General features: G+C 42.0%; 1 long non-coding RNA gene across 4 annotated transcripts; it reads right to left on the bottom strand.

Annotated features, from left to right (window-relative positions):
• Window positions 1-4009: 4009 nt before the first annotated feature.
• LOC144281279 (uncharacterized) lies at window positions 4010-19125 on the bottom strand. Of its 4 annotated transcripts, XR_013349821.1 has the most exons (6): window positions 18856-19119; window positions 16633-17041; window positions 14977-15090; window positions 8321-10625; window positions 5557-5836; window positions 4010-4786 (listed from the first exon to the last, which is right to left on the bottom strand). It is a non-coding gene; the product is annotated as an uncharacterized LOC144281279 (long non-coding RNA). The 4 variants fall into 4 exon arrangements; XR_013349822.1 differs by lacking the exon at window positions 4010-4786 and having other exon boundaries at window positions 4870-5836; window positions 19007-19125; XR_013349820.1 differs by lacking the exon at window positions 4010-4786 and having other exon boundaries at window positions 4870-5836.
• Between the last annotated feature and the right edge of the window lie 378 nt (window positions 19126-19503).

Genomic DNA, 19503 nt, shown 5'->3' with positions numbered 1-19503 from the left:
ACAACCTGAGCCGAGGGCAGACGCTCAACCACTGAGCCACCCAGGTGCTCTAATGAAAGCCCAAGGCCCCAAAAGATGGCAGAGCTGATCACCCCAGGCCTCCCTGCCTCCCAAGCGCACCCTCATCTCCCACCCACACTGCATCCTACCTGGTGGCCTCAGAGTTGGTGCAACCCTGCGCAGGTCTGGGGAGGAGGGGGAAGGGGACAAGGAGGGAGACGCATCAGGACCTGTAGGAACAGGACCAATGAGACCTTCCCCTTCCAAGGGCTAATGCCGTTTTTCCCTGGAAGGAGGCCCTGCGCATCCCGGTGGCCTGTCCCGGCAGGGGTGGGGTGTCAGGACAGGCAGACTGGCAGAGTGAGTTTTTGGGTCCGGGGCCCCCAAACTTCGGGATCTTCAGATCCGTGGGTCAAGGGCCTTTGGTGCGATGACGGCGTGCGGCCACGAGGTGGCGCCCGCACCCTGCTCGCAGGACCTTCGGGGACCACCCCCCCACTCCCCACCCCCGCCCCCGCAGTCCTCCAGGAGCCTGGGGGCAGGGCTGGGGCGCAGAGGGGCATCCCGGAGGCCTTCAGGGTGCCTGGGCTCAGTGAGCCCGGTGACTGACGGGGAAAGGACCCTCAAAGCCAGGGAGCCCTAGGAGAGCCTGCGGGGAGAAAGCGTGTCTTGCGGACACGGTTCCCGACCCTGATAGGCCCCAGCCCGGATTTGGAAGAAAGGTCTTAGTTTTAAATCACAGTTCGTCGTGATGCCTTGTTCTTGTCATTTCACATGCCCCAGTGTGGCTCAGAGAATATTCCTAGGTCTGCGGATGAGATCCCAGAGAGACAGGCCTTAAGAACCAGGGTAAGGGGCACCTGGGTGGCCCAGCGCTTGAGCCTTCAGCCCAGGGCGTGACCGGGGGTCCTGGGATCGAGTCCCACATCGGGCTCCCTACGAGGAGCCTGCTTCTCCCCCTGCCTGCGTCTCTGCCTCTCTCTGTGTGTCTCTCGGGAATAAATAAATAAAATATTTTTTTTTAAATCTAGGGTACGGAGTTTCTTCAGGACAGGAGAGACAGGGAGCCTGGGAAAGGCTCCATGTGAGGGAAGGATGGGGGAAACCACAGGTGACTAGGAAGAAAGCTGTGCCCTGAACTGGGGGGGCTGGATGGGGAAGGGGGGCAGAGAGGAAGTTAGCAGAGACTGTGCGCATCGCCCCTTCTCCCCATGCCCTTTGGTCCGCTGCCCAGGATCATTACTAGCTCTACATCCTTCTCTGGTGGCCACGCAAGGACACTTCCTCCCAGGTCGATGCCCTGCACCAGCCCTGAGCACAGCCTCGGTCTTCCTCTGGAAGACTTCCTTCCATCCCATTCCTTCAGAGCTCTAAGAGCGCGCTGATGAGCCCACCAGCCAGTCGGTGCCACTGCATTAGCCGGTGACGTGTGCACGCCCAGCACTGTCCGGCGGCGGAGGGTGTTTTAACAGGAACCTCCCGCATTCACTGTCCCAGTCCAAAGCAGTGACCAGTAGTGAAATGTCAGGCAGAAGGGCCAACCAATAGCTGGGGACGACCAAGTGTGGGAGGGAGAAGCCTCTGAAGTGCCTCAAATCCTATCAGAGAAATAAGCCCACTGGAATCGCCAGTAAAATCAGCCCCCTTTGATCAAGGGCCCTTCTCTGGTTCCCAAGGCCATCTCCTGCTTAATTCACGGGGACAACGTGTTGGCCAGTTGGCCTGGGGTTAGCATTCAGCTCTGTCCTACCCCAGATCCTTGTACTGAAATGGGAAGGTGACTGCAGTTTGAACTCGGAGCCAGGGGCCGTTTTTGGCTCAGTGAGACGAAGTAAGTCACTTATTCAAGGTTCTGTGATAAATCTTAATCGCAGCCAGCTCAGAATTGTGTCTCTGTAGGTCTAAGACCAATGGTTTATATACATGCCTTTTATAAGAGGAAGTCTTGTTCGTTATTTGCCATAATAGTTTCAGACGGAGGAGCAGATTAGGTCAGAATTACTGGCATTTGACAAAATCTAGTTAAGCCAGTGTTTTGTTTGCAAAGGATTTAACCGGGATGCTATTAATGCTTTAGCCAGCGAACACTTTGAATATAACACAGATGCAGTCTCAAAAAAATAATAAATCTTACTCCTAAATGTTAAAAAAGAAAGAAAAGATGCTTTTACGTGGCAAGTATAAGGGAAGTCAAAATGACATATTAGGGGAAAGTATTTGTAATATATATCAAAGATAAAGGACTAATATGGTTAATATTTAAAGATCTCTCTAGGGGATCCCAGGGTGGCTCAGCCATTTAGCGCCTGCCTTCGGCCCAGGGTGTGGTCCTGGGGTCCCGGGAACGGGTCCTACATCAGGCTCCCTGCAGGGAGCCTGCTTCTCCCTCTGCCTGTGTCTCTGCTTCTCTCTCTGTGTGTGTGTGTGTGTGTGTGTGTGTGTGTGTGTGTTTCTCATGAATAAATGAATAACATCTTTAAAAAAAAAAAAAGAACTCTAAAATTTGAAAGAGGAGCAACTGAGTGGCTCAGTTGGTTAGGCATCCGACTCCTATCCTCAGCTGACGTCTTGATCTCACCATTGTGAGTTCAAGCCCTGCATTGGGCTCCATATCCAGCATGGAACCTACTTTAAAAAAAAAGAAAAAAAAAAGTTTAAAATTTGAAAGACCCAAATTCCAATAGTGAACTACATAAAAAACCATGAACATGAAATAAAATGGCTCTGAAACATATGAAAAGATGTTCAACTTCACTCATCATTAGAGAAACATACATCATAACAAACCCTAGGGATGCCTGGGTGGCTCAATGGTTGAGTGTCTACATTCGGCCCAGGGCGTGATCCTGGGGTCTGGGATTGAATCCCACATCGGACTCCCTGAGAGGAACTTTCCCTCTGCCTGTGTTTCTGTCTGTCTCTCTGTCTCTCATGAATAAATAAGTAAAATCTTTTTAAAAATTGTAACTACACTAAAATGGCATCTTCACCTATCAGATTGGCAAAAATTCAAAAGCCTGTGAACACACTGTGTTGGAGAGGCCATAGAAAAGTTGGCATTCTCATACATTGCTAGTGGAAATCAAAATAGTAAAGCCTTTTGGAAATGATTTGACAATACTGAACAAAACTAGATATGTATTTATGCCCTAGCAACCCCCTTTCTAGGAATTTATCCTGAAGATATGTTTCCAACAACGTGAACAAACATAGGCATGTGGATATTCATTGCAACATTATATATAACCGCAAATTCTTGGAAACTGCCTCAATGCCATAATCTGAGACAGCATGAATTAAATGTGGTAGGCCCACAAAATGGAGTACTAGGCAGCTGTAAAAAGAGAGAGAGAGAGAGAGAGTTCTAAAAACTGCCATGGAATGATTTATAAGATCTATTAAGTAGAAAAAAATAAAGTGTATGTGTGATATTCTATCTTTTCCATAAGAAAGAGAAATAAGAACATATACATATAAATCTGCATGTTCTTGCAAAAAAGAAACACGGGAAGGGTAAACTAGAAACTAATTGAGCAAATAACTTAACAGGGTGGGTCAGAATGGAGTGGAGGGGAAAGGAGAATGATATTTCTCTGACTGCATCTTTTTAGCTTAGTTTTGGCAAACTTTGGATCCTTGCTAATGTGTAACACATTCAGTAAATAAAATTAAATCAGTATGAATGGGGAGGTCACCTCTAAAATTGAAAAAGCCAAAACAACAAAACTCTATAACAAATAGATAACATAACCACACAAGAAAAAGAACTGATTCAAATAACTTTGAATACAGTACTTTATACCCTCAGTCTAAACACAAAAAGAACAGGAGGGGCACCTGGGTGGCTCAGCCGGTTGAGCATTGACTCGATTTTGGCTCAGGTCATGATCTCAGGGTTGTGAGATTGAGCCCCACATCATGCTCTGCACTGAGTGGGGAGTCTGCTGGGGATTCTCTCACTCTCTCTGCCCCTCCCCACTGCCTTCTCTTTCTCTCTCTCAAATAAATAAATCTTAAAAAAAAAAACCTGGAAAAAAGAAAATCATAAATTTACTTAATAATTTTGTGGTTGGGAGAGATAGAACAATTCTGAAACAATTTTTGTGTATTGTAAGACTGAGAAAATGGGTAAATACATTGATACTAGAAGCATCTAGAAGGATGATAATAGCAATGGACTCTAATACGTGGATCAACAAGAATGCAGGAGTCTGTGCTGATTCTACAAATGAAACAATGAAACAAACATACAAGTAAATTGGGGGAGACAGGAAAGCTTTTCTTTATAGCAGAAAGACAACCAATGTAGAAAATGAGAGCGTGAAAAACATTTCACAACTATTGTTGAATCCCTGCTTCAAATGAGAATTCTAAAATCATTGAGTGTGTTGGGTAACTAGATATTTATAGCCTCAAATCATCTCCCTGGAGATCACTTAGTAATTATAAAGAGAAAAGGGGGCGCCTGTGTGGGTCAGTTAAGTGTCTGACTCATGATTCCTACTCAGGTCATGAACTCAAGGTCATGGGATCGAGTCCCGCATCAGGCTCCATGCTCCGTGTGAAGTCTGTTTCTCCCTCTCTCTCTGCTCCCCCACCACTGCCTGTGCTCTCTCCTAAATAAATAAATAAGAGAAAAGAACAGTATCTTTGCCATGGAGAAATCTGGAGGATACCACCTTCGCCAAGTACTCAGAGTAAACATGAACATAACAGGATAGTCTGACGTCACATGCCTCCTGGTGTAATGGATGGAGAAGGACACGATGTCAGTCAGGTAGCATTCCTGCCAAAATAACAATCTGAGTCAGATCTTGAGGAATCAATCCAACAAATGCAAATTGAGAGACCTTCTCAAAATAACAGGTTTGTATTCTTCAAATATGTCGGTGTCACAAAAGACAAAGAGAGACTGGCTGTGAAACTTTTCCAGATTAAAATAATGAGATGTTTTACAGAAGCTTTGTAAATTTACCCTAACATTTACGTTAGAGGTATAAAAGATCCTTGGATAGGTAAGTCAGGTTTTAAAACCGGGTAGAAAGAGGATTGACCTTGCCAGAAATTAAGATGTACTACAAAGCCATTTTAAGGAAAATAGCACTAAAACAGACCAACAGACCGAGGCAAGAGAATGGAGCACTCAGACCCATGGGGGGCCTTAATCTAATAGGACTAGTGTCCTTATAAGGAGAGGAAGAGATACCAGACAGACCCAAGAATATTTGGCAACCTAGTATAAGGGTCTGGCATCACTATCAATAGGGAAAAGATTATATATATATACACACACATCTAGGTAAATGTTGTTGGGAAAATTGGTTCCCTACATATAGAGAAAAAAAAAACTAGTTCCTTACCTAACATCATATAATCTCTTCCAAAGGTACACTGACATATTACAAGAAAGAAACATGAAAGGCAAGCAAGCATGCTCTGCTAAATTCATCAGTAATCAGAGAAAAGGAAACCAGAACAACAAAACAGTTTCCCACACCAAAGGGCTGAATAAACCAAGCACTGGGGAGAGGCAGGAAGTGGGCAAATGCTTCTTACGCTGGGTGGTGAGATTGTGAATTTGTGCAGCCATCCTCTGGAGTGATCTGGAAATTTGTAATCGAATTCCTTAACCTAATTCTAAATAAGGTCAATCCAGTAGAGGACCCTGTGATGCCATGCCTCCACAGGACAAGGATGTTCTTTGTGGCCTTCATTGTGGTCCCATCCCTGGGGAAGGTCATGATTGATTCCAGGTCGAGGTAGGTCAGAGCAGATTCAGAAGGAAGCAACTGAAGAGATCAGTCGTTAAAGGACAGCATCAAACCTGAAGAAAGCCCTACAGGCCCAAAGATAAGACAATTTGAGCGTTAATAAGGTTGATCATTGAAACGGATGAAGACAATCAAACGTGCTTATGTTCATGAGTTTATAATGATAACGAAAGAACAAACAAGCAAAAACATATTGATTACCCTTTAGACAACACTAGGAAACTGCTTCATTATTTTGAAAGTGGCTAAGTAAGGGGAAAAAATTAAGTATTTTTTCTGCTTTTCTGATATGAATTGTACCTCAGAGTTAAACCAAATAGGTGACAAAGGAATGTTTCTCTTTATTTACATATTCCAACTAATAAACTAACAAAGAATGAAGGAAATTAAAATATCACTCTTATGGCTTGGATTTTGCCCCCCTTCTCTCCAAATTCACATATGGGAGCTCTAACCCTCCCGTGTGGAGATAGGGCCCTTGTGGAGGTAATTAAGGTTAGATGAGAGCATTAAGATGGGGCCCCAATCTAATAGGGCTAGTATCCTTATGAGGAGAGGAAGAGACGCCAGAGGTCTATCATGCTCACAGAGGGAAGGCCAGCCGCATGAGCATGAGCACCAGAAATCAATCTTGCCACGACATTGATCTTGGATTTCCAGGGCTGAGAAAATAACTTCAGTTGTTTAAGCCACCCAGTTTGTGATATTCTTTCTTTTTTTTTTTTTTTTTAAGATTTTATTTATTTGAAGGAGAAAGAGAAAGAGCCCATGAGCATGAGCCAGGGGAGGAGCAGAGGGAGAGGGAGAAGCAGACTCTGTGCTGAGCGGGAGCCTGACGTGGGACTCCATCCCACAACCCTAAGATCACGACCTGAGCCGAAATCAAGAGTGGGACGTTTAGCCAACTGAGCCACCCAGGCGCCACCAATTTGTGGTATTCCATTATGGCAGCCCGAGAAGACTAATGAATGCACACAGCATTTCACAACTCTTTATGAATGAACGGATCTGGGCAATGATCATCATGGCTGATAACACCACAAAAGAGAGAGAACCAGACATAGGTACCTCCTAATGCTCCCACTCAGGTGACGGTCTTCTCCAAGCTAACAAAAACAGCGAAACCAAGCAAAACAACCCCGAGCCTGAAAAACTTTTAGATCTAACCAGTAATTTACAGAAACTACAAGAATCGGGGGACATGTTAACCAATACCACAGGATGCAATTAGCAGAATCCAGAGTGTGGGAAATTTGACAATATCTGGTTTCTTCAACAAAAAAATTATAAGGAAAATAAAATAGAGGAGACGTCAACAGATTGGCAGACTGAAAAAGTATAGCAAATAATCACAATGGATCACTTTTAAGTCACTTTTAAGAACTATTGGATGAAATATTATGTCTGGGACATGTCTGGGATGAAATAGTAGGTCTGTGATTTGGTTCAAAATAAACCAGAGGGTTAAGAGGAGGAGGTACATATAGACAGGATTGGCCACAGACCAGCAATCTCTGATGCTGGGTAATAGATATGTCTGGGGCTATATTATTCTCTCTACTCTTAAACACCTGAAAATTTCTGTAGTTAAAATAATTTTGTGTGAGAGTATTTCTTTCTTTCTTTTTTTTTTTAAGAAAGGGAGAGAGAAAGCAAGCTGACTCAGGGCTCGATCTCACAACCCTGAGATCAACGACCTGAGCCAAAACTAAGAGTCAGATGATTAATTGACAAAGCCACCCAAGCACCCCTTGTGGTGAGTGTTTTTAAACATAATAAGCAAAATGAGACTTATTTTTAGCTGATCCCACTTAGGTAAGTGAAGTATCTATACACAGAACAGCATACACTTTACAAGAGCACAAAGTGGTAGCATCTAACGTGTGAGAGTAAGGAATGAGGATAAAGGGAATTACGTTTTTTTCTCTTTTTTTTTTTAGTTTTTATTTAAATTTCAGTTAACATACAGTGTAATATTAGTTTCAGGTGCACAATTTAGTGATTCAGCACTGCCATACAACTGGTGCTCATCACAAGTGCCCTCCTTCATCCCCATCTTCTGTTTATCCCATCCCCATCCCCTCTGGTGACCACCATTTTGTTCTCTATAGTTAAGAGTCTGTTTGTTTATTTGACTCTTTCTCTCTCACTTTTTCCCCTTTGCTCATTTATTTTGTTCCTTAAATCCCACATAAGTAAAATCATATGGTATTTGTCTTCCTCTGACTGACTTATTTTGCTTAGTGTAATACTCTCTGGCTCCATTTAGGATGGAGGGGTTTTTAAAGACCAATGATGACTGTCTACCACGGACGGAGGAGTGGATTAATACCATCCTCTACAGTCCAAGAAAAGAGAAAGGATGGGAGATGGAATAGCATAAGGATGCACAAGAAATTCCTGTGGCCCTACCACTCAGAAAGAAGCATCATTGCCATTTTAGTGTTTCCTTCTCGTGTTTTCGCTATGCTTACAGAAAATGACCCTTTCCTTTTCACTCATTCTCAGGCTTTACAGACACGTAGGAATGCATTAAAATTCTGGATTACCCATTTTATTATAGGTGTTATTTGGAGGTAAGCTGCTTCCTCTTGTCCAGTGTTAGTTTTCTCATTCTGAAAAGCATAAATGATTGTAAGCAGCTTCATAAGGTTGCATGGTGATGAACTAAAACAATCGCTGTGAAAATCTTCTGGCATAACTGGGAACCCAGCAGGTACTCGGTAATTCCAGCTGCTTTTTCTCCTAGAGGTTCGCTGGGGTGGCTCCCCCAGGTACTTTGCACAGAGTCCTGCAGACAGAAGCTATTGATAAATATTTGTCAGACTGAAAGGAACTGAGTAGTGACAGAGCCAGACCTCACATTTGGTTTTTTGTCTCATAGCATCTCCCTCTTCTGCCAGGATGGAGACACGCCCCCCCCCCAAAAAAAAAGACAGGGTGTCATGCACACTGCATCTTTTCCTGTTATTCCATTCTCCCAGTTCTGAGTATGGTGAAAAAGAACTCACTATAGGGTCCCCCAGTTTTCATGGCAGTGGTGAAACACCCCAAAAATGGTTTTGTGTTTTTTTGGTTTTGTTGTTGTTTTGTCGTGCAGCATTTTCCAGGGAAGAGTTCAAAGATGTGGAAATTGATATGGGATGCCTGGGTGGCTCAGTTGGTTAAGCGCCCACCCCATTCTTGTTTCCACTCAGGTCGTGATCTCAAGGTAATGAGATGGAGCCCCATGTTAGGCTCTGCGCTCGGCATGAAGTCTGCTTCAGATTCTCTCTTGCTCTCCCTCCCACTCACCTGCTTTATCTCTCTCTCTCTCTCAAGTAAATAAACAAAATCTTAAAAAAAACACACACAAAGATGTGGAAATTGACAGAAATACTGTGAGAAATCTTGAAAAGGGCTTCCTGGTTGCAGGGAATATGCATGTTAGCTCTTAAGGACCCGAAGTGTCCCTGGAGGTGTCTTGCTTTCAGAGTCTCTGTTTCACATGAGCTCTCCTGGAAGCTGCCACACATGGTGAGGTGTTGTGTTCCTGACACAGTATGGAGTGGCCAGGCACAGAGCTGGGGACAGGTGCCCAAACCAGTCATGACCCCTGCATGGCTGTGGGACTGCTCAGCTTCTGCAGCAAAGCTGTCCTCACCAAGGGGCCAACGGGTCCTGTGAACGTTTTCAGTTCTAGTGTTTTTGGCGTTCATTGTTCGTAGAAGTTGTATTTGTGAATTAGAGACTTTTAGAAGTGTCTAGAATATTGTCCTTGTGAGTCTCAAGGGCTTGCTTGGCATCTGGCTGTGAGGTGACAGCACCAGGTCATGTAGGCAGGTCAGCAGAGGCAGGTCCCCCACAGCAGGGTACAGATTGGAGCACCAGAAAGTTGAGCTGGCATGAGTCAGGGTTCTTCCCTTCCCTCTCAGAAATATCAGAATGGCACATGAAAAGAGCTCATTGGCTCAGTCCTGTTTACTTTTATGTTTTTATCATTAGTCCTGTTTACTTTTTAAAACGACTGATGTAAATGTTAAAATCTAAGAGCTCTGGAGCTGGAAGGAGGCTGGTCCAGTATGTTCACCTTGTTGATCAAGAAACTGAGGCCCAGAGTAAAGGAAGAACTTACCCAGGGGACACATGGCTCTGGTCGCAACACTGGGGTGGAATTCTGGTTTGCAATTCTACATCTCCCACACCTTGCCGTTGGGATGAATATACTAATAGGTGCAGATTATGATCTGGATGTACTCATCCTGAGCACACCTATGCTTACCTCTCGGTAGTAGTCACAGTTAGGGTCTTCAATGCAGGTCGAAGAGGTAATTACTGCAATTATGTGCTTAAGGAGATTATATTACATATTACTATTATTCATGTATTCACTCTTGGTATGTTGCTTTATTGTTTACAAAGGACTTTTTCCTGCATGATCTTACTTAATTCTCTCAACAACTCCACAAGGTAGGTATTCATGGTTTTTCTATCATCAGGACCTGAAGGCTTAGACAGATGAATTAGACACTTGCCAGTAGTATTTGACTCCCAAGGATCCTTCCCTCCAACCACAGAGGCTTGGGAGCCAAGACTCCTTGGCCATTGGCAGGACGAATTTCCATCATGGAAGTAGCGACACATGTGGGCAAACTTCTTTTGTTCGGCCTCAGATTGTCTTAAAACATCTTAAGCCAGCATTTTAAAATCCAGGGACTTCTTTAAAAGTGAGGATTTCTGATTTGTGTTTTTCCAAAGAAATCTGGAAGCTCTGGCAAAACTGGAGCCTTCTTATCTCTGTTTAGCAGGTTTTCCTTCTGTGGTGTGTCTGCTTTGCTTGGTTCTCATCATTGTGATTTCCATGGTTGCTTCTACCTGTAATAGAACCATGGTAACTAATGTTTACATCACTCCAAAGCATAGGGAGCTCTGGTCTTGGACAGGTGGCTCAATCTTTCTTAGTCTAGAAAGAATCTTTTCTGAGGGCAGGCAGTAGTTGGATCTCAAGGAAAGAGACACGCTCGCTCGTGCACAGCTGTGTTCACAAATACTCACAGAGGACCAGCTATGGCCAGGCCCTGCTTGGTATGGAAGGGTATGGGGTAGAGTGGGAATTCCGCTTCCTTAGAGCAATCTCAGCTGACCCAAATAACACACATATAAGCTCTAGTTCCAGTCCTAACTAGTTGTTACTAACTAGCATGTGCCCTTGGCAAGCTACCTCCTCTCTAGGGGCTTTAAGAACCCTCCAAGGAACGGGAGGCTGGACTGGACAACTCAGGTGGTTACCCCTCTGTCTCTCTGGAAGTCTGTCCAGTTGATAAAGGCCATGGCTGGGCCAACCCACAGGCTGATTCTGTTCTAGGCCATCTTTTTTAGATAAATTGACAAGGAATAGGTTTTTGCCCAGGGCTGCAGAGCCATCTTCAGGCTAAGTGTTGCTCCAGCCTATAGTTTTCTATCTCTAATAACTCTGAAGAGCACCCTGCAGGGCTGTGCCAGAGCCCACTGATTGCTGACCCAGTGCTAAGTGGCTTATTAATGCCACAATTCCTGGGAACAGCAAAGGAAAATCAAATCTTGATAAAAATCATGGGCTCTCTTCAGCACAGACCTTTATCAAATCCCAGGCTACTATTAACATTTCAGGATACAGAGATTTTTGCTCTATTTTTTGAAAAAAAAAAAAAAAAAAAAAAAAAAAGTCTTCCTGGGGGAAGATTTAAATCAATAACAATTTGTTGGGATGCCTGGGTGGCTCAGTGGTTGAGCGTTTGCCTTTGGCTCAGAGGGTGATCCTGGGGTTCTGGAATCGAGTCCCTCATCAGGCTTCTTGGATGGAGTCTGCTTCTCCCTCTGCCTGTGTCTCTGCCTCTCTCTGTGTCTCTCATGAATAAATAAATTAAAATCTTTAAAAAATAAAATAAAATAAATTTAAAATATCCATTTGTTGAGTGTCACCGCTGGTAGATAGTCTGGGGTGACTGAGCCTCAGCCTCATAGGGGAATCAGACGTGGCCTACATTTGTACAACACTTTACAGTTACAGAGCATATTCACATGGTCAGAGTTAATCCTTACTACAACCCTGAGTGGAATCAGAAACTCCGAGAGGTCAGGTGATTTCAGTAAGGAGAGGCCAGTGTTAAATGTGAAGTCTTCTGCCTCTGGATTCAGGGTTCTGCGACACACATACAGTTAAATTGTTGGGAGACACAGGCTAGGGGTGTTCAAGAAATGTATTATTATTGTTCTTTATGAAAGACTTTTGGAGGTGTTAACATTTGACATAGGATTAAGATGAGTATGATTTTTTTTTTCCTGTTTGAATAGGTCATCATAGATCTGGAAAGTATAATAAAATGCAAAAACCAAGCTAACAAACAAAATGAAGGATTTATAATCCCAATACACAGGTATTGCCACTGTAAATGATTTATATTGCTCCAGTTTTCCTTTGCATTTTTTTCTTGAACTAGTTGAAATCACAGTCTTTTTTTCTTTTTAAGATTTTACTTATTTATTCATGAGAGACACACAGAGAGAGAGGCAGAGAAACAAGCGGAGGAAGAAGGAGGCTCCATGCAGGGAGCCTGACGTGGGACTCGATCCCAGGACTTCAGGATCACACCCTGGGCCAAAGGCAGGTGCTAAACTGCTGAACCACCCAGGGATCTCCTGAAATCACAGTCTTAATATAATTTTGAACTGTTTTTTCTCTTTACCTTACATTTTATCACGTACATTTTGAATGGGTTGAACTCCAGTAGGAAGTGATGGTGTGTGATTAGGGAATGCTGTGCTAAGAACTTAGCAGAACTGGAGAAAAGGTGTGGGTACAGGAAACTCAGGAAACGGTGAGTAATTCTGTGAGGCTAACCTTGTGGTTCAGTGAGGAGTTGCAGTGTGGCAGGGAGTCTGGAAAGATGTTCAGTGTCAGATAGTGGAGAGCCTTGAATGGCCCCTTAAGGATTTTGTATTCTCATTAAAGAACATTACACCATACACTGTACACATTTAGAAACATACAAACAAGAACATTTAGAAATAATTTACAATCTGTGCAAATAAAATTGCTATTAATGTTCGATACATGTATAAACTTCCAATTCCTTTCTGCACACATATATCTTCTTTTTCCCCCAGAGACACAACATACTGATTCTTTTCTAATCTTATTATAATTCCACATATGTCTTTCTTGGTCATTAAATTTTTTTCTGCAATAATGGTTTTTAAACATTTGATAAATTGGAACTCTGTTTTTAAACAAAATCCTACCAGGAATCTGAAAAGCTGAAAAGAATAAAAATAAGGCTACAATGATTAGAACATGAGTGGAGGCCCTGACGCCTGCCTGACCCTGTAAAATGCCCTGACCCCATTCTGAAAACCACGGTTGCATCACATCATTTTTATGGCTACATGGTAAGAATACAACACCATCTAGTTAATCAGTCTGCTCAGTTGTTTCCAATTTTCTCCTTTGTAAATTGATACTACATTCTTTGAGCACATCCCATAATTATTTCCCAATGAAGGTTTTTGAACATGAGTGTGACATAATCAGAGCTATTAGTGTGAATGCCAAATACAGTAAAATATGACTTAACTGGAATTCAGCTAACCACAATCCTTAATTAACCAATTTTCTTTTACTCAACTTTGGGAAACATAGAGGAAACTCCCTCTCTTCCTCCCTCCCTCGTTCTCTCTCTCTTTCTCAAACACACACACACACACATACACACAGAGAGAGGGAAAGAGAGAGAAAAAATTATGAAATAGGGATAAATTTAACAAATATGTGCAATAAGTATACTCTGAAAACCATGAAACATTACTGAGAGAAATTAAAGATTAGTATAAATGGTGACATATACCATATTCCTGGACTGGAAGATTCAATTTTGTTATAATGTCAATTCTCACCTGTTCCCCCCAACGCCAAATGCCAGTTCTCCCACAAACTGATACATAGTTTAAACACAGTGACATTCAAAATATTAGCAGGGTTATTTTAAAATTCAGTAAGCAAATTGAAAATGTATGTGCAAATCCAAAACAAAACTGAAAAAGAGCAGAGTTGGAGGACTAGTTTCAGGACCTACTATAAAGGTAACAGTAATCAAGGTATTATGGTACTGAACTAAAGATACATATATTTTAGACTAATGGAACAGAATAGAAAGTCCAGAAAGAGACCCCCACAAAAATATGGTCAACTGACCTGGCAAAGATGCCAAGACAATTAAATGGGGAAAGGATAATCTTTTCAATAAAAGGTGCTAGAATAATTGGTTGGCTACTTGCACAAAAATGAACTGAAACAATAAACCTTATTTTGAAAAAACAGCAGAAAATCTTAATGACCATGAATTAGGCAAAAATATTTTAAATATGATACATAGGGATCCCTGGGTGGCGCAGCGGTTTAGCGCCTGCCTTTGGCCCAGGGCGCGATCCTGGAGACCCGGGATCGAATCCCACGTCGGGCTCCCTGCATGGAGCCTGCTTCTCCCTCTGCCTGTGTCTCTGCCTCTCTCTCTCTGTGACTATCATAAATAAATAAAAATAAATAAAAAAAAAATAAATAAATATGATACATAGAAAAATCAATAATTTGGACCATCAAAATTAAAAATGTTTGCTTTTTGAAAGTGCAATCAGGAAAATGAAAAAGCAAGCCACAGACTGGGAGATCATATCTGCAAAACATACATAAAATAAAGGATTTGTATTCATAAGATATAAGAATTCTCACAACTCAATAATGAGAAAGGATAATTAAAATTAGGCAAAAGATTTGAGTAGATATTTTATTAAAAAAATACAGATGGGGGGAATCCCTGGTTGGCTCAGGGGCTTAGCACCTGCCTTCAGCCCAGGACGCCATCCTGGAGACCCGGAATCGAGTCCCATGTCGGGCTCCCTGCACGGAGCCTGCTTCTCCCTCTGCCTGTGTCTCTGCCTCTCTCTCTCTCTCTCTCTCTGTCTCTCATGAATACATAAATAAAATCTTTAAAAAAAATACAGATGCCAAATAAACACATAAAAAGATGTTCAATATAATTAGTCATCAGGGAAATGTAAATTTAAACCAAAAAGAGATACCACTACATACCCACTGAAGTGGATAAAGCTTAAAAGATGGACAATGCCAAGTGGTGGCTACAATGTGAAGTAACAGTTTAGCATTTACTTACAAAGTTAAACATTTACTTACCACATGACTCAGAAATTCCACTCTTGGATATTTTTCAAGTGAAATGAAAACATATGTCCACACAAAGATTTGTACATGAAGACTCATAACAGCCTTGTTTGGAGTAGCCCAAAACTGGAAATAATCCAAATGTCCATCAGTTGATAAATAACAAAAAATCTATAACTAAATGGAATACTGCTTAGCAATTAATAGGTATGAACTACTGATACATGCAATACCATGGATGAATCACAAAACCATTACTAAGGGGAAAAAAAAGCCAAATCCAAATGATCCAAATGACTACACATTGTATTTTTTTAAAGTATGTATGTATGTATTTAAGAGAGTGACAGAGAGACAGAGAGAGTGGGAGTAGTAGGGGGGGTTGGGTGGGGAAAAGGAGCAGAGGAAGAGAGACAGACTCCATACTGAGCACAGAGCCTGATGCAATCCCACAACCCTGAGATCATGACCTAAGCTGAAATTGAGAGTCGGATGCTTAACCGACTGAACAACACAGGCACCCCTACACACTGTATGTACGTAAACAAAGTTCTAGAAATGACAAGTATATGGTGATGATAGCAGATCAGTGGTTCCTAGAGGTTTGGGCTTGGAGATGGGAACTGACTATTTTGGGTAATGGTTGTATATATATATATATATATACATACATATGTCAAAGCTCATCACTTCACTTAAAATTAGTGAATTTTATTGTTAATAAATTATACTTCTACTGGCATTCGAATTCACCTTTGTTCACTTTTTTGTCATTTGTCATTCTTTTAGCCACTTGATGTCACATGTAATGGTTCAGAATTGCAGTGTCTTCTGATGTCAAGGGTAGAGTTTGTATTTTTGTTTGTTATTTTCCTTTTTGTTTTGAGGTAATTTTTTAGAGTAAATCAAAAAATTGAGAGTAAATTTTTGAGAGAAATAGGAACATCTCCTCACCATCTTAAACATGGAAATCTTATAGATGATATTTAAAACCACAGGACTGGAGCTGTCCATATTTCTTAAAGTATCACTTTACATTTTGAGACACTATACTGACTTCCCACAATGATAAATAAGGACTGAGATCTCCTATACCTCTCTACTTCCCCTTTCCTATCCCCTAACATAGTTATAAAACAATTTTAGTTATATCAATAGTCAGTATATACTTGATCATGATGCCCAAATGGCATTTACTAGAGAACCACGTTACCACTATGTTCATATCAAATTTCTTATTCAGTCCTTCACTTTTATTATGGTTACTCGTTTTCTCCTTTTCTTCTCATGTGCTTGATTTTCTACACATTATTTTTCCTAAAATTTTAATAAAGTCTACCTCAATTCTATCTATGTTTTCCATAATCTCTAATATGTTATATGCATCTTACTCCTGGAGACTGTCCTCTCAGAGCCTTCCTTCCACATTCTTCAATTTAGCCTGGACATTATACAGATGTCATCTGGAAATTTCTATCCACTATCATCAGGGGGACTCACATTGCCTCGTATGTTTTAGATCCCTTGCTTCCTCCATTCTACGGGGTTCCTTTCTTGGTTTACTCCCATGTTTATTGGATCATTACCTCTAGTAGTCCACTAAAGGCACAAGGGAAGGGTACAAGGGAAATAAATTATATCAATTCTTACACGTCTGAAATGTTTTACCTTCATTTGATGGATAGTTTGGCTGAATATAGAGGTGCAGGGTGTAGATTAGAACACCGAAGGTGTCAGTCCCTTGTCCACTAGAATTCAGTATGCTGTGGAGAGGTTCCGATTTTCTTCTTCCCCCTTTAAGTTTATAGCATCTTCTCTGTATCCCTGATATTCGAGAGTTCACAATGATGTTACTTGACTCCAGTCTTTTTCAATCCTTGTGCTAGCCCTTTTGAGTTGGAAACTTATGCTTTAGTTCTCAGAAATCTCTTTGTATTATTTCCTTGATAATTTTATCCCCTTGGCTCTCTTCTTGGTATTTTCTAGCAGATGGTTTTCAACCATTTAGACTTATTTTCTTGCTTTATCTTTTCTCTGGTATTTTCCCATCTTTTTGTTCTATCTTCTGGAATGTTCTCTGAATTTATTTTTATATTAAATAAAAATATAATGTTTTAATATAAATTTTAAATAAAAATATTTTCACTTAACATAAATTTTAAATAAAATTTTTATTTTGACTCATATATTTAACCTTACAGAGGTTTTCCCTTTTTTTCAGGTGGTGGTATTTTTTTTTAAAGCTTTCTGGTTCTTGTTTCATGGACACAGTATCATCCTCACACTTCTTAGGGAGATTTTCAGGTTTTAAGCTGTCGGATTTCTCCGAGGTCTCTGTTCCACTTGTTATCTGTCTTTCAAGTTAGAAGCTTTTTCCCATGTCCAAAGGTGCTTCGCCATCAGCTCTCACTTAGGAGCCTAGAAAGCTCTTTGCACATAAGCCAGACTTGGGCTTAGGGCTTCTGGCTTATAGGACAGAATTCAAACCCATTCACAATGAAGAATCCCAAATGGTAGTCTCTGGAATTTACACCAGAGAAGATGCTCATCTCCTACCTGGGAAGATGTAAACTTGCTACTGACATTCTGGGAAGGAAGTTAAGGGCAGTATTCAGATTTTCACTCCCCCTTTTTCCTGCCTCTGCTTCCTTCTACCTGACCCGCCCACTCTCCGATGCCTCTTCAGTTACCATGCCTCCTCCATTTCCTTGGTCCTTGTGGACCCTTTTATTTGGCTATTTTAGCAGGAGTTGGGGAAGGGAAAAAAAGGAAATAATGCATTATTCAGCCTGACCTGTGTTGTTTCAGTGATAAGGAGACTGAGATTTAGAGAGGGGGTGCCTTCTCTGTGGGGCAACATGACTCCCCAAGTTACTACTTCTGTCTAAATCTCAACTTCCTCATCCATAAAATGGAAGAGTAGTTCTAGATGAATTTCAGAAAATTTATATTCTGGAAAATTGTATGTTTCAAGAAATCAGAACCTGATCTTCACTTTTTTTTTTTTTTTAAGATTTATTTATCCCTTTTTAGAGACAGAGAGAGTGCATAAGTGTGGGGAGGCAGAGGGAAAGGAGAACCAGACTCCCCACTAATCAGGACACCTGATGCAAGGCTCAATTTCAGACCCTGAGGTCATGACTTGAACTAAAACCAAGAGTTAGACACTTAACCGACGGAGCCACCCAGATGTCTCTCCAGGGCTATTTTATTTATCATATTTTTGGTGCTTTCATGATGTCCCACCAATCCCCTTCTTTTGGGAGCGGAGGAGGAGCAGAGGGAGAGAGAGGATCTTAAGTAGTTTCCACATCCAGTGCAGAGCCCAGACAGGGTGCTCGATCTCACTATCCTGAGATCATGACCTGAGCCAAAATCAAGAGTTGGATGCTTAACTGAGCCACCCAGGTGCATTCCCCACCAGTCTCCTTCTAAGATTTCTTCTCCCTTTCTCCTGAATCAATGGCTATAGGCAAAGGCTGGCTTCAAGAGTGTGCAGCTTCTACAGTCACACAGGACCCTGTACTCAGAAGGGTCCCAAGCTTGGTTTAGTGCTCTGCTGTTCCCACCTTAAAATTCTTACTAATTTTTGAACAAGGGGTGCCACATTTTCATTTTGTGCAGGGCCCCATGAATTATGTAGGTAGTCCTGGCCAGGGGATGGTCACCAGCCAGAACTCCTCTTTCAAGGATTTTCCAGCCCATATCTAGAGTTACAAGTCCTTGGCTGGGTTGAGTCTGCTTCCTGAAAGGGAGGGAGGAGCATGGTGAGGAGTGCCCCATGACTAGAAATGGATAAACCAGCCCCCAACAGGTTCTGCAACTTGCCTGAGATCTTATCACTCAACAGTCTGGGAAACTCCTGAGTTATTTAAGGCAAACTCTGAGTACCTCACACAATCTTAGAAGGTTGTTTTGCTTCTGTTTAATTGAGGCTGTGCCTTCTGGCTGTTGATGTCCTTTGACAAAGCAATTTTGCATCCAGAGGACTTTATTCATCCATCTCCTCATTCACTAAAGAAGCCTTTAGGAAGCACCTCACCTCTGTGAGGGAGGAGAGTGGGCTCTTTAGAACAGGCGTAGCTGAGTTAAGATCCCCCCTCTTTCTCCTGCTGGCTGCATGACCTGATTTGACCTCCTGAATCTCAGTTTCTCTTCCTGTTTGATGAGAAGAGAATAATTAGCTCCCAGCTCAATGATGAGAGGACCCGTGTAATGGTCTGATGCAGCGCCTGACACACAATGGGTCCAGCAAGTATGCTTTCCTTCAGCTTTCTTCCCAGCACTAGGCAAACCACAAAAGATTTCAGCTTCAATTGTGGACAGATCAGGCCACAAGCAGGCCTTGGAATACCCAGAAGGTCCATTCATTGGGGATGCACTAGAGTCTCTCTTCCCTTCAGCAAGAAATGTTGATGGGTACCTAAGGAGGAAGGCTCATGCATCTAAGAAGTGTGAGGATGGTGTTTGCTTTCAGGAACACTCCTGTGCTTTGTGATTAACATTTAATAGGTTTCAAGAAAGCTTTGAAGTTAATAA

The sequence above is a fragment of the Canis aureus genome, chromosome 12 (genome assembly GCF_053574225.1).
Source record: "Canis aureus isolate CA01 chromosome 12, VMU_Caureus_v.1.0, whole genome shotgun sequence".
Classification (NCBI taxonomy): domain Eukaryota; kingdom Metazoa; phylum Chordata; class Mammalia; order Carnivora; family Canidae; genus Canis; species Canis aureus.
This window is presented reverse-complemented; position numbering and strand designations above follow the sequence as displayed.